At 33.2% G+C, this 14,544-nt stretch overlaps 1 long non-coding RNA gene across 1 annotated transcript in view; it reads right to left on the minus strand.

Moving 5' to 3' along the window:
* LOC117016143 (uncharacterized) overlaps nt 1–14,544 on the minus strand; it is a 136,783-nt gene that overhangs the window by 43,708 nt on the left and 78,531 nt on the right. The gene's annotated exons all lie outside the window — the stretch shown is intronic.

Here is a 14,544-nt window from a genome sequence, read left to right on the forward strand (position 1 = left end):
AACGATGAACTTATTCATCATCTCCAGAAATGTCTTCATGCCATTTTGTAATTCCGCTCCCTCTCCTCTCTCACCCCAGCCTGGTCTCTCCACCAGGCAACTGCTTGTCTGTATTTTGTTACTGTAAATTAGTTTGCATTTTCTAGATTTTATATAAATGGAATCATAGAGTATAGGTACTCGTTTTCATTTACCTTCTTTCATTCTGCATAATTCTTTTGAAATTTATCCGTGTTTCGGCTTTCATTGAAATTCATACTTTTTTGAGTAGCAGTCTATGGGATAAGTTTGTTTATTCATTAATCTACTCCATATGCACTTGAGAAGAACGTCAGTATTCCATCGTTGTTTGGCACAGTGTTCTATAAGTATCAATTAGGTTGAATTGATCCTTGCCAATTTTCTGTTTACCTGTTATGTCAATTATTGAAGAAGTATTGACACTCTCAGTATAATTACTGATTTATCCATTTTTTCACTGCAATTCAATGAGTTTTTGCTTACAGTATTTGAAGCTCTTCTGTTAGTTGTTAAATATTTAAGATTGTTATATTTTGTGATGTTATGTTATTGTTAATTGGCCCTTTTATCATAATCAATTAGGAAGTTATCTTCTTTATCCATATTAATATGCTTTGCTCTGACAATTACTTTGAGATTAATATAGCCTCTCTAACTTCTTAATAGCTTTTTTGAGTATTATTTACAACCATGAAGTTCACTTGTTTAAAGTATACAATTCATTAGTTTTTAGTTTATAATGAATCATGCAACTGTGACCATAATCTAATTTTCAGATTTTCATCACCTCCCCCCGAAAAAGCTTATGCCGGTTAGCAGTCACTGTCCATTTACCCATCTCGCTGAAAATCCCTTATTTAAGGCAACAACTCATCTAATTTTTATCTCTATAAAATTGACTATTCTAAATATCTTAGTAGGACCACACATTATGTAGTCTTTTGTAACTGGCTTCTTTCACTTAGCATGTTTTTGAGTACCATACATGTTGTAGCATACATCAGCACTTCATTCCTTTTTATTGCCAAATAATATTGCATTGTATGGATATACTATATTTTGTTTAACCATTTATCAAGTGATGGATATTCAGGCTGTTTCTACTTCTTGGTTATTATGAGTAACTAGGTGTGTGTGTGTGTGTGTGTGTGTGTGTGTGTGTGTGTGTATGTGCATGCATGTGTGTGAACATGTTTTCATTTCTCTTGGATATATTCCAAGGATTGGACTTGCAAGATAATATGGTAAGTCTATGTTTAGTATTTTATGTGTCAAACTGTTTTCCAATATTGATAAAGCATTTTAAATTCCCCCCAATTATGTATAATAATCCCAGTTTTCTTCACACACTCCCCATCAACTTTCTTTTGATTATTGTTAGAATGATATATTTTTTATATCTTTTTATATTTAAGCTATTTATATCTTTATATTTAAAGTATAATTTTTATAAGCTGAATAAAGTTGGGTATTATAAAATTATTTAATGTGACAATCTGTGTCCTTTACCCTTTACATTTTGTGTGATTCAATAACCGTGGTTAGGTTTACAACTATCATTTTGCTGTTTGCTTTCACTTTGTCCCATTTGTTCTTTGTTCCTCTTTTCTGACTTCTCTTGGATTAATTCACTATTTTTTTATCATTCAATTTTATTGCCTTTGTTATCTTATAAGCTATAATTCTTAGTTTTGTTATTTTGGTGGTGGCTTTATAATTTGTAGTATAAGTCATAAGGTTATCACAATCTACTTTCATGTGATATTATTGTACTCATTTATTAAGTTGCTCCACTGTCTTTTTGCATGTACCATTTCTGATAAGAAATCTGCTAGTACCCTTACTTTTGTACCCTGGCATATTATGTGTCCTTTTGCTCTGGCTATGTTGAAGATTTTCTCTTTATTGTTGATTTGATCAGTTTGATGATGATATGCACCTTAGCATAGTTTTCTTTATGTTTCCTGTGCTTAGAATGCATTGCACTTCTTGGATGTTTGGCCTTAAATAGTATTCATGAAAGCTGAGAAATTCCAGCTAAACTCTTTTCCAAATATTTTTCTGTCCCTCCTTTTTTCTGCTTCTTTATACTTGGCTTCTTGAAACTTTCCCGCAGCTCAGTGGTGCTCTCTTTATTTTTTTCCTCTCTGTGCTTCATTGTACATAGTTCACTAGTCTTCAAGTTCATTATCTTTTCTTTAATGTCTTATCTGTATTAATCCCATGTGGTTTCTTTTTCATCTTACATACTGTAATTATCATATGTAAAAGTTTGCTTTGTGTCTTTTTTATATCTTTGATGTCTCTACATAATATTTGGAACAACTAGAATATAGTTATAACAGTTATTTGAGTGTCCTTGTTTACTAATTCTAACGTCTGTGTTAGTTTGGCTAAGTTTTGATTGATTCTTCTCTTTATCATGTGTCATGCTTTTCTACTTCCTTGCATGCTTGGTATTTTTGATTGGATGTCATATATTGTACGTTTTTACCTTTCTTGGTATTTCATTGTTTTAAAATATAAATTTTCTAGAGCTTTGTTTTGGGATGTCGTTTAATTGTATGGAAACCAATTTTTATTTCTGGTTTTGCTTCTAATATTTGTTAGGTGGGACCAGGGAAGTCCTCAGCTTAGGTCTCATTATTCCCTACTACCATACTGAGTGAGATGTTTATATGTATTCTACTTAATGTCCCATTAGTAATAAATGATGTTTTCCAGTATGAAAATTGGGAACAGGCACTATTCCTAGTCCTGTGTGAATGCTGGGCACAGTTACTGCTTCCTTCTGGGTGGTAATCATTTTCCCACATATTTATTCACATATGAGTACATGTGCTAATCACTATCCTACAGATTCTAGAATTCACTCTCTGTGCACCTCTCTCCTGTCCAGTACTCTTATAATCTGTAGCTGCCTTGGACTCCCTGGACTCTCACCTCTGTCTTCTCAACTAGGGGAGTTTGCTGAGCTCCCCTGAGTCACTCTTTAATATATTACAGTGTAGAAACTCTCTCAAAGCTGTCAGGTGGGGCATTTGCAGGGTTCGTCTCATTTGTTTTCCAACCCAGAGATCACTGTCCTTCACTGCCCGATATCCAGTGTCATGAAACTATTATCTCATCTATTTTGTGGGGGTGTTTGTTCGTTTGTTTGTTTGTTTTAGTTGAAAGAGTAAATTCAGTTCATGTTTACTCCACTTGGCCAGATGGACTTGCTCTCTGAACTTCCATTCTGCTTCTAAGTACAAATTGTATCTCTCTCCTCCACTAGATCATGAATTTTTGATAGATTCTTTGTGGGCTTTTAAATTAATACATGACCCCATTGCCAGGACAGTGTTTTGTATGTATTAAGCATCTGATAAATATTTGCTGATTTTGAACAGTTCATCAGAGCTCTAAGTTGGGATTTTTTAAATGTACATTTTACATTCCTTAACTTAGAAACATTGAACAACTACTAGCCCCCACCCCCTCACCACATTTTATAACATATCCAATATGACCCATGAGGGTTAATATCTTTTCCCAAACTAGTTAGAGTCTAATATAAAATGCAGTCCTATTGTATGACTTAAGCAAATTATTTAATCAACCTGTGGTGGATGGTTTATATCAATCTATAAAATGGATACAATTATACTAGCTCTCAATAAATGATTGTTGGATGGCCAAAATGAAAGTTCAGTGTTTGTGTAACAGATAGTATTCCCTCAGCAGCTATCTAAAATAGTAATGAAAACAATGATTTTGCTTATAGATAGTCTGATGTTCATATAACTCCAATCCTTTCAAAGAATTCAATGGAAGAAGCATAAAAGAATAAGAGAATAGTCACTATTTCTTTGTTTAAAACAACAAATACAACATTCTTAACTAGACATCTGCTTACATTTGCAGGTTAGCAATCCTGATAACCAGGATGGATACCAACTCCTGACTTACCTAGCACTGCTATACCCAAAGTACTTACACTCCCACATTGCTTTATGCATTTGTGTGACTCCATCCTTTACGTACTTCTTAAAAATACAAAAGTTTAAACGCTATGTCCATTCTTCTCACATAGTACTTTTCTAAACACATCACAAAAATGCAGTTTTAATAGCAATTCAGAACCTTCTTGCATCTCATAATTTAAGATATTATATTCAGAGTATCATGCTAAGTGAAACAAGTCAGATGGAAAAGGACAAGAACATGATTTCGCTCGTATGTGAGATATAAAACAAAAAGCAACAAACAAACAAAACCAATGGATAAAATGGCCTTACTCTTAATTCTTTTTTTCAGTTTTTTTTTTTTTTGAGTTAAGAATTGTGTTTGGTTTGCTAGATTTAGGAGTACCCCAAACGTCAGCCACTTTTTATGCATGTCAAGTTCACTAATCCACTTACTCCTAATGCGTAGCTGATTCCTTGAGATTTTGTAAGACACCAAACTATTTCAAAAAACGTATGAGCGCTTTCATTTCCCCTAGCAGCACATTTCAGCCTCAAGTTATGGTGAACAGGCAGCAGCCTGATACAACTGATGGGCATCAAAATGGTAGGATTTGGCTAATCAACAAAAATTAAATGAACACTAGCAGCCTAAAGGAGCCAGAATGTGTGCAAAGGATTGTTTTTTCAGCTTTAATTAACTTTTGTCTTTGCCCAGAACACTCTGTCTTTTAAGCCTGGCCAAACTTTTGTAAAGGTCTGAGCCTTTGGGCAAGCACTAAACGGTAGACTTGATTTACTGGAGAAGAATTCAGTTCATTTGTACTTGTTTACTTATTCACAAAATAGCTTGAAAAAATAACATGCACTTATTTTTTTAAGTCCTAGTGTTGAACTCTATCTAAAAAGAGATGAGCTATTTAAAATGCATGCTGTATTATTTTTAATTGGGAAATTCGATCATACATGTTCTGCCTAAACATTCTGAAGTGAGAGAATTTCAATAAATTTATAATTGTTTTTCTAAAAGCATTTGTATTATTCCCTTAGAGAAGGTTTGCAAACAAGTGTGGAAACAACAAAGAACAAGGCCCCAAACTGTTCTTTATACCTGTAAGCCAATAGGGAGAGCTCTGGAGAGGAATTTTTAATAGAAAAGCCATTACCAATAGAATACAAAATCATGCATTTTAGGAATATTTTATGACAATCCTGGTTTTGACGTATTTGAAATAGAAATAAGGAATCGTGGAAATTTATAGAAAACTAATTTGGCAGAGCACCTTTACATTAAACATAAAATCTAAATATGTTGGCAGATATATACAAATAGACTTACTAAGTGACACTTTGGGAAATAAGGTGGAGAAATGCTTGAGTAGTTTTCAAAATTTCATCAATAACTGAGTGGCAAAGATTAATTTTTTTTGTATCATGTTTATTAATAATATTAAATATATTTTTAGTGGTGAGATTCAGGCAAAAAGTCAGGATTAAGAGGTATTTGCAATGAAATTTGCAGCAACTCTTAGAATACTTTCTCTAATTGTATTTTAAGTGGACTAGTTTCATATGCTATAGAGAATAAGTTTTTCTGTTGTCTTTTAGATAAGGCTTTTCAGAGAAACTTCCTTTTATTTTTTTTATTTTATTTTTAATTAAAGTTTATTAGGAGGGCAATTGTTTGTAAAGTTACATAGATTTCAGGTGTACAATTCTGTAATACGTCATCTATATCTCACATTGTGTGTTCACCACCCAGAGTCAGTTTTCCTTCCATCACCATATATATGACCCCATTTGCCTTCTTCTAGAGCTCCCCTTCCCCCTTACTCTCTGGTAACCACTAAACTATTGTCTATGTGTATGAGTTTTTGTTTCTTCATTTGTTTGTCTTGTTCTTTTGTTATTTTCATTTTTATATACCACATATCAGTGAAATCATATGGTGTCCTACTTTTTCTGTCTGAATGATTTCGATTAGCATTGTAACTCAAGATCCATTCATGTTGTTACAAATGGCACTATTTCATGTTTTCTTTTGGAAGAATAGTATTCCATTGTGTATATATACCACAACGTCTTTATCCAATGATCTATTGAAGGACACTTTGGTTGTTTCCATAAAGCTTCAATGAACATTGAAGCACATATGACTTTATGGATAAATGTTCAGAGAAAGTTTTTTAAGTTTTAAAATGTGCAGTCAGTGAAGAGATATAATGCCTATGTGATGCAAATAGGGATGTAGATTAGAGAAAGATATCGTCAGAGTTTGGCCTTCTTTGGTATTAATCAAGGCAGTTGAGTTTGAATTTAACTGATACTTTTGACTATTACATATTTTAGAAAACATGTGCATGTCTGCTTAGCAATTCCTATAAACACCTATTTGATTTTGTGCCAGTGACACAGAATATTTGTTTATGTTTTCCATTATAATAATAATTTGCTGGTGACATCAGCGTATAAAATTCTAATGGTTCATTTTAATGTGGAAGATTTGATGCACACCGACTATGTCCCTGAATATTTATAAAACAGAATTTCAGATCATTACATTAGGTATTTGGTACTATTTGTCTGAAGACTAACACCATAAATGTCAAATAAGAGTCACCTAGCACAGATTCTTTAAACCTGCTGATGGCGATTCTATGAAATAAATACATGTATGCATTCAATGGAACTGTCACTACATATGCAAGTTACAAAAAGTTTGGAGATTAGTGTGGTGCAGTAGAAAACTATGGAATTTGAAACCAGCTTAACTATGATTTGAATTTTGGCTTTAACATTTCCCTATTTTGTAAAATGTTGACAACAGTATATACATTGTATTGGTGGGGTTAATTAATCTGCACAACTGAACACATAAGACTTGGTTCCATACAGCTACAAAAGACTGAATTTTTCCCACATTTGTTTTGTTCCATTAGCTTTTACAGAAGCCTTTTCTGTAATATCTCTTATTACTAACAAAAATATAAGTTCACTTATATCAAATAATGTAAATATACTATCAACTATAGTCTAAAGGGAAAAAAAGAGTTAAAACTCTTGGTTTTCTTCATTATGAATGAGTAATTTGTAGATGCCATTAGAAAATGATTTAAACTAGCAAAGGGATAATTTTTACTGGGTATGTTTCATATACCACAGTGACCAGACTAGGATAAACCTAGGACATAATCCATAAAAGAAATTGAGCAATTTGGGAAAATGCCCTAGAAAAATGAAATCCTGCACAACCTCTCCATAGCTATTTCTCAGGTTTAGCTATGGAGAAACTGTTCACTTTTTCTCCCTAACTTTTTATTTTTTTTTATCCTGGGAAGAATCCTGTATGGAATCATGTATGGCAGCAAAATGGGGAGGGCTCTTACCGTGTTTCCCCTAAAATAAGACCTAGCCAGACCATCAGCTCTAATGTGTCTTTTGGAGCAAAAATTAATATAAGACCCGGTCTTATTTTAATATAATCTAAAATTGGGTCTTATTTTAATATAATAGAAGACCGGTCTTATATTAATTTTTGCTCTAAAAGATGCATTAGAGCTGAATGTCCGGCTAGGTCTTATTTTCGGGGAAATACAGCAACTGGTCTCATCATGGTGTCAGAAAGAAAGAAGCTCAAATCCATTGCCAATGGCCCTGAACAACAGTTGACATTTAAAGTCTCTTAACCGATAGCAATGGTGCTATAATACAGAGCAGAAGCTTCCACCAAATCTTATTTACCAGCCTCCCTTCTCAAAGTCCTCACATATTAAGCCAACCTGACCTTCTTTCCTGTTCCCAGACTCCTACAACACTCCAGCTGAGGCTGAAGTCAGGGACTGGAGGGGGAACTGGGTCTTCTGCCTCTTCTTCCTCAGCTTCTATAAATCTCTCTTCTTCACTCCACATTCTGCCTTCGGGATCTATTCTGTCTACTTTTCCACGAAGAGCTCCAAGTTCTTCTTAATACCTATTAGCATAAACTCCTCCTAATTTCCCTCCTCACCTGTGACATCAGCCACAACCAAAGAAAGCCCAGGAGTTGAGCAGAAAAACCAGAGGGACCTCCTAGAAGTAGGGATAAAAATTGAGAGGAGAAGCCCTATAAGAGCAGAAATGTTTGTCTGTTTTGTTCACAAAGATGGGTGTATTCTCCCACCTGTGGCTCATAGGAAAGGCTTGATACACGTTTGTTGGACAGATATATAATTGTATGAATAAATGAATATTTAAAGATTAATATTTTGATTCTTAACACTCTTGTATCTCTAAATACTATAGTCTAGAAGCAGTATATGTAGGTCTCTCAGATTTTATTGTGGAAAATTTGGACCAATGTCTGAACAGAAATAGAAGAGGGGAGTATAATTGGAGGACAAAACTTCCTGAAGAGTTTGTGCTGAGTGGCAGTAAACATAAATTTCTGACCAGATTCAAATATGAACTCAGCAGGACCCCTTTCAGAGTTGAAAATGGAGCAAATTTCTAAAACTGAAAAAAAAAAAAAAAAAAAAAAACACAGGGGAATCATTTTATACAATGAAAGTACATGAGTCATATAGTATTGAGATCAAAGCAATAACAATAGAGTCACAATTTTTTAAATGTATATGGGGGACCTCACCCATCACTATGCGGGACCTCACTTTTTAGACTGACATGGAAACCTTAAGTTATTTTATGGTTATCTTTCCAAAATAAGCTCAGATTGTGAATTGCTATGCAAAGTGGGTGAACAGGAACTATCTTTTGGTTCATGTTTATATATCATATTACAGATGTGCCTTGATTTATTTTTTTCTAAAAATGTCAAAAACTCATAGCCTACGTTAAATTAAAATTTTCAAAAAAATGATTAAATATAGATTAATAAAATAGAGCCATTAGAGGTAATTGTTTAAATTTCAAAAGTTATTTCTCAGTTGTCAAGAAAAAAATATAGAGAATTTAAAATGATGAGCTCATCAGTTTTAAAATTTGATTCAACTTACAAAGAAGTTAGAAGGAATCTACTTTCTTTTTCATACAAAGTGTATCTGTATCATTGTCCTCTGAAAGTGAAGAATCATACTGCAGACCTTTGCTCATTTCTAGTCTTTCTTCAGGGTCTTTGATGCTTTTTATGTATAACAAAGATGTATTTGCATATAAAAGGCACGCTGTGTGTAACCGTCTTTACAGTTTGATGTTGCGTTTCAGGCTGATGCCAAGTGGAGGGCACCTAAAATATTTATGAGTAAAAAGTTATACTAGTTTTGACAAAATATAAATTTGCCGTTTTATTTTTAGAAGGGGACCTCAGTAAAGGAGAGAAAAAGTGCATTTTGCCATGCTATGTTATTAAACCACTGACAAACAGTCAGCAACACCAGAAGATGTTTCCAACACAGAAAAAGAGTAATAAAGTTATTTTGCTTCTCATTTGCAAATAGACATTGAAGCACAGAATGCCAAGAAACCGTGGGAAAGCATTAAAAAAATTCTTTCTAACTATTACTTATTTGGCAAAGAATGAAGTAGAATTATAAAGTGACACAACAATGAAAGTATCCAGAGAGATCCACGTGTAGAAGAGAATAGACATCCATGTACCCGGATGTCTATGGTCTTTGGTGATAGAAACCTCAAAGAAATACCCCCTTTAATGTGGTAAAGAGCATAACAACATGTTTGGTATCTTTCCAGGATTTCAGCACTCTTCTGTTAAGGGTATGGAATATAGGATCGTATAGTTAGAAAAAAAAGATTTGTATCAGCTGCCATATTTTTTAATTTTAAAAAAAACCCATTTACTGGAGTATGTCTTTGAGACAATGAGCAACTACTAATATATATTAATACCAGGTCCGAAAATCAGACTTTTGAGGATTTCTTTAATTCCATGGACTCACAAAGTATTTGACACTAAGGCAACTGGGTCAGGTTGGCACTGTTTATTATGTCTAGGACTGTGTGAGGTGCTTTCTCATCCTTAATTTCATGTGTAACAGCCCATCATAACTCAGTGAAATTACAATTGAGGAAATTTAGAGAGCTGGTCATAATTTACCTAAGACCACATTGCTGGTTAATTTGACAGTGAATTCAAGTACTATGTGTCTCTCCAAACGGAGGGCAGAGCAAACATGATTACACAAGAGAATATTGTAAAATAAAATGGGCTGTTAAAAATAAAAGAAAAAAAAGACTGATTTGATGGATACAAGGGTCATATTATAGCATAAAGGACAGTTTTCTAAAGTCATACACAGCAATGATGACTCTTCTTTGCCAGGACATAGTGCCACTATGCTACAGTTGAGTTGAGTTTCTGTGTCTTCTTTCATTCCTTCCTTGACTCCACTGGCAGTTCTAAATGACACTCCCCCCTACAATATCAATAGGAATTACATTACATCTTTGATCTCTTTGTTCAGTCATTTTAAAGGACGAGATATCAGAAAGAAGAGATTGACTATTGACTAGAGGCCAAACCCTTCTGCATTGATTTCTGACCCTTAGCAATTTGGTTCCATCTACTTCTGTAACCTTATTTCCCACGACTTTGCTCACTAACAATCCACCACTCATTTCCTGTCTAACCTCTGTCAGTGTCAGACTCATTTCCACATTGATATTTCCTTTCCCCTTATTAAGCTCACCGCCCAGATGTGCTCCAGCTTCTCACTGCTTGAAAGAGGAGAAAGGGGGCACTTAATTTACTTGGCAATTTGGGATTTTGGTAGACATTTTCTTAATCATAATCCCAGTTTCTAAACTAAATATCCTCCCAATATGCCATCTGTCAACACGAGTGGAACAAATTCCTCTCTTTAATTATACTAATTTAAACACATAAATGTAGTATAGTATAACAATTTTATTTTATTTTAGTTACACCAGAAATATTTATATAATATTTCTTGGGTTCACTTCTTCACAACCCACTAATATCTGAAATTCCCCAACTCAAAACTCTCTTCCCGTGGGGACCATAAGGCATATATCCCTTGGAGTTGCAATGGTGTAGGATAATATAAGAGTAAAAGCTAGACATTTGTCTTAACAAATGTAGCAATAACACAAGGAGGAAGACTATGGGAATGGTTGAATTAAAAGTGCTGGTTTTTAACACAAAAAGTCAAGAACCATATGACTTCACTCATATGTGGGATAAAACTGAAGGCAACAAAGGAAGATAGACAAACCAATAAAGAAACAAAAACTCACAGACACAACAGTTTAGGGTTACCAGAGTGTAAGGGGGGAGAGGAGAGTATTATGATAGAAGAGGGTAAAGGGGTCAAATATATGGTGATGGAAGGAGAACTGACTCTGGGTGGTGAACACACAATGCAATACGTAGATAACGTATTATAGAATTGTCTGCTTCAAACCTATATACTTTTATTGACCACTGTCACCCCAATAAATTTTTAAAAAAATTAAAAAGTGCTGTTTTTTTTGATGGGTATATGGTTCAAGAAAATTTTAATTAGCATTACAAGAAGAAAAATGGGGGTAACCTGTATTAGTGGCAAATAATATACTTCTCTTCAATGGATTAAACTGGGAAATAAATAAAGGCATAATTAGAACATTTAACCAGAAAATGTATAAAATGCTTTATTTTTAAAGCACTCCATCAGAAAACAACCTCGTTAGAAAATATGGCAGTGCAAAATAAGTTAGAATTAAATTTATATTAATAACTAACATTCAATGGATATGACATTACCGGCACATTTTTTTTACATTAACTATTGTAGTTTGTTCTGTTTATAACCCCATGAGGTAAGTACTGTCCATCTACATTTTACTCATCATAAAACTGAGGCACAAAGTCCAACACTGCATGGCTCAGATGTATCCAAGCTGGAAATTAAACCCAAAACTATCAGACTCTAAAGCTGATTGCTTAGCATTCATACACAGAACTCGATTATAAGATACTACAAAAACAGAAGAAACCAAATTGCAGTACTTTATTTCCTCTCCTGGGTTACCGTTCAGTATACTAAATCTCTATGCATGTTATAAAAACAGGCAACATATCAGAGGTGTTTTTGAATACATGATGGAGTATCAGTACATTTTTAACCATAAACTATATAGAGAACTTCAGTTAATCAATGACTTAAGAGTAGTGGAATAATTACATTCAGTTAAACTTGGGACACTTTTTTTGTTTTTCAGAGAAAAATTGGAAAAAATTTTATTGGAAAAAATAATTGGAAAAAATTTTACACCTCTTGTATTTGACATTTAATTTGTTTTCAATATTTGGTTATTATAAATAATGCTGTAATGAACATCTGTGCATATAAATCTCTGACCTCATCTCTCATTATCTCCTTAGGGCAGATTTCTAGAAATAAAACTAATTGCCAAAGAATCTCCATCTCTATTTAGTATAAAATTATGAGTGATTACATATGACTTGACCATGATCAGTTTTAACTTTCTTATAATTTTTGAGATTAATTACATAACAGATGCGTTACAGACAATAAATAATTTACACATTTTAACTCTTATGGTTTTTCATTACAGATGAAAACAAAGGATTTCCCTAGAAAGTGATTACTCCATTTTATTTATGTCCCTCATTACAGAAAAGTTAAAAGGTATCATATGAAGCACTGCATTCTTCCTCTTATTAAGTTTTCTGGTTTGCTTGTTTTTGTTAACTTTGTAAAATGGTCTGACCTATCATCAATCCAAAAAGCCCTGGTATTTTTCACTAAAGTCAAAGTCCTAAACTGAATTCTGGCCCAATGCCAATTTGAGTAATTACACATTTTTCACTTTTTTCCAATCAGATTCACTTGGAAAAGTTGTTCTCTTCCTCCTTTGAAATGACAGTGTAATGTTACTTTTACTAAAGAAGTGTGAGGTTTCAAAAACAGACTGAACTTAAGCAGTTACGGTTTACCATAATCTCAGCTCAGCTCAGGAAACCTGCAAAATAAGTCTGCTCCCAAAAAAGTTGCTTTACAGTTGCTTTACGTGTAGTTACTGGTGTGCACAATACATCCTAATAGAGCATTGTTAGAGAAACTGTAATCTATTATCTAAGTACTATATTTTAGTGAAATTTCATTAATACATTTGCAGGAAATAATTTTTTTTACATGTGTCTCAAATCAATGTTGGCCAAAAACATAGTTTTCTTATAGATATAGGCAAAATAGTGATCTCATAAGCTATTAAAAAACAAAATCCTCTATTAGATATTGTTGGAAGAAGAAAACCTTACCCAGCCACTCTCATGCTCTGAAATATTGGTTGATTTTGACTCTGGCCTATGTCACAAATTACTGAAAACTCCTACTACTTATAGCTGCTTGATGAGATTTTATGTGGTGATTATTTCTAGGCTTATTGTCATTTTGGACAAATTATTTGCTTAACATCATTGAATTTTAATGAGAGTGGGCGAATAGTGTTTTCCAGCTGTAGCTGAAATATTGCTTTATTTTATCATGCAAAATATCAGTGTGAGAACAATTTGTTAGTATACATTTCACATCTAATTGTTAGATGTTTATGTAGTTATCTCATATATTTCTAAATGACTTTTGTAAAAGTCTTGCATATTTTATGCAAATGTAATATTCCCTTGTTCTCAAAATAGATAGCACGTATCTAATAAAGTACAACTCTATTATAGACTAAATTCAGATTGGCTAATTTTATTTAAACTTAAAATCCCCAACTTTTTTTTCCTTAAACTAGCATGCTGACTCCAGGAGAATCATTTTCAATGAGAAGTTTTACTAAAACCAAATTGACTGGAATTTATTCAAAATATGCCGTTGGTAAGAAGTGAAATGTTCATCGATTACATTATAGAAATCATATATCATGATGTTTGAAAAGCATGAAAAATGTTACCTTAAATATTTTTTTACACATTAAACCCAAGATACAATAAAAATGATGAAAATAAATTAGAGAGGCAGTAGAATGAAGTTAAGAATGAGATGTCTGAACTAAATTCTTGGGTTAGTATATGTAGATATTAACAATTTGCAAAGATAAATTGAGAAGGCAAATCTTGAGTATTTAAAATTGAAAATGTAGTAGGAGGTAAGCATCGGAACAGTGAGAAAGTAGATAAAGTTACTGGGCAATTGACTGTGAAAGGAAAAATCAAAGCTAAAAACAAGTTTATTATTAAATATATATATATGGAAACACATTTAAAAACTGAAATTGCTAAGTACACATGCATGAGAAGAACGAAAATGTGGTGTTAGTAATTTAAAGGAACTATATGTGTAGGTAGGTAACATGTGTTTTAAAGATCGATTTATAGTGATTAGCCAAAACAAAACTCAAAAGAATCAAATAAATTAGAGGTCCTGTAAATTAAGTTTCTAACATTTTATTTTGACACACAAAGACCAGGCTTTTGGGCTGCTCTTGTAGGAAAGGTGCCATTACAGTACATTTGTTCCTGTCCAAAACGTCCATGGAGACATTTGGTACATGTCAAGTGGTCCTTGATATTTGGTCCTGTCAAGCACGTCCATGCTTAAAAGACATCCTTGGGTTTAAATAGTCCATAGTGTGTATTTATACTTTTGGCTAA

The sequence above is a fragment of the Rhinolophus ferrumequinum genome, chromosome 3 (assembly GCF_004115265.2).
Source record: "Rhinolophus ferrumequinum isolate MPI-CBG mRhiFer1 chromosome 3, mRhiFer1_v1.p, whole genome shotgun sequence".
Classification (NCBI taxonomy): domain Eukaryota; kingdom Metazoa; phylum Chordata; class Mammalia; order Chiroptera; family Rhinolophidae; genus Rhinolophus; species Rhinolophus ferrumequinum.